Source organism: Hippocampus comes, unplaced genomic scaffold (genome assembly GCF_001891065.2).
Source record: "Hippocampus comes isolate QL1 unplaced genomic scaffold, H_comes_QL1_v1.1 scaffold562, whole genome shotgun sequence".
NCBI classification, from domain to species: domain Eukaryota; kingdom Metazoa; phylum Chordata; class Actinopteri; order Syngnathiformes; family Syngnathidae; genus Hippocampus; species Hippocampus comes.
The window spans coordinates 120,691-121,815 of record NW_017805537.1 but is presented as its reverse complement, the minus strand read 5'-3'; the positions used below and the strand labels follow the sequence as shown (position 1 = coordinate 121,815).

The 1,125-nt window shown below is 49.3% G+C and overlaps 1 protein-coding gene across 1 annotated transcript in view; it reads left to right on the top strand.

Annotated features, from left to right (window-relative positions):
• The first annotated feature begins 563 nt into the window (after positions 1 to 563).
• Positions 564 to 1,125, top strand: part of rai2 (retinoic acid induced 2) — a 4,812-nt gene continuing 4,250 nt past the window's right edge. Inside the window, exon 1 of the mRNA XM_019878368.1 lies at positions 564 to 810. The gene's annotated coding sequence lies outside the window, so the exon portion shown is untranslated. The remainder of the gene's footprint in view (positions 811 to 1,125) is intronic.

Sequence of the window (1,125 nt, the reverse complement as noted above, 5' to 3'; positions counted from 1 at the left end):
CCACCCAGTTCACAGGGCACCTGACCCCTTTGGCCCCTCCCGCAGGTGGTGAGCCCATGGGAAGAGGGCCCCGCGTTACCTTTTTGGGCCCCATGGTTGCAAGCCCACCAGCGAGCCCCACCTTCTCAATAGAATGCATTAAAGCACCTCCCCCCACACCCCTTCCCACCTCTGCCTGGTGGGCCTGAGGCTGTGGGAGACAGATAGGGAGGGACCCTGGGGGATCCCACCCCCCACACACACACATCACGACTGCGTATTTGACAAGACAAATAAGGTGGATATTTTTAGGAAATCTTTTAGGAGAAAAAGTTGAATAATTTAGAGAACAGACACATTTTTTTTCAAGAAATAATTTCTGTGGTTTTGACGAAAAAGTCACGTTTTTAAGTATATTTATTTTTAGCTAGAGGTAGAATAATAACCTTTTATGTTAAAAAGCCAAATGTTTTCTCGAAATAAGCCATTTGTGTTCGGGTTTTTTTTTTTTCGCTAAAGGTCAAATATTTTTGAGGTGGGGAAAGTCGATTGAATTTATTGGGGGAGAGGGGGAGTGGCCAGTGTGGAGACTGCGCGCGCAATTCCGACGTGGCGTCACTTGGCCACTGAAGAGAAGAGCAGAGACCCGCAAGGATGAGATAAGCCCTGTCGCTTTTTTTTTACCCCGACCCAGCGTTATATTCATTAGCCTTTGTAATATTTGTCGCGACCTTTTCCAAAATCACGGAGGAGGGCGGCTCGTCGTCGCCGGCTGCTCTCGAACCGCTGCCGTGGGTGTGCTTCGCAGTTGGACTGTGTGTGCGTGTTGAGGTGAGTACTTGATCGTTTCATTGATGCATCGACGTCCAAGGGAAGGAAGGCAAAGGCAAAGGGATGATAATCATGACGCAGGCTCGCCGCCTGTCTGTGTCATTTTTAAAACGATATTTTCAAGATTCTGTTTTTTTTAGCTTAGTGTGGTTATTCGGGTGTCTCGCTCGGCTCGCTGTTTTCGCCTGGCTCGGCTATTTATCGTTCATGTGTGATTTAGCGCACGGTTAGCTAGCGTGCTCGTAGGCTAGCGCTGTCACTTTGCTGTCCGTCTTCTGTTCTTATGGCAACCGAGGCGAGGCGGGGCACCGACCC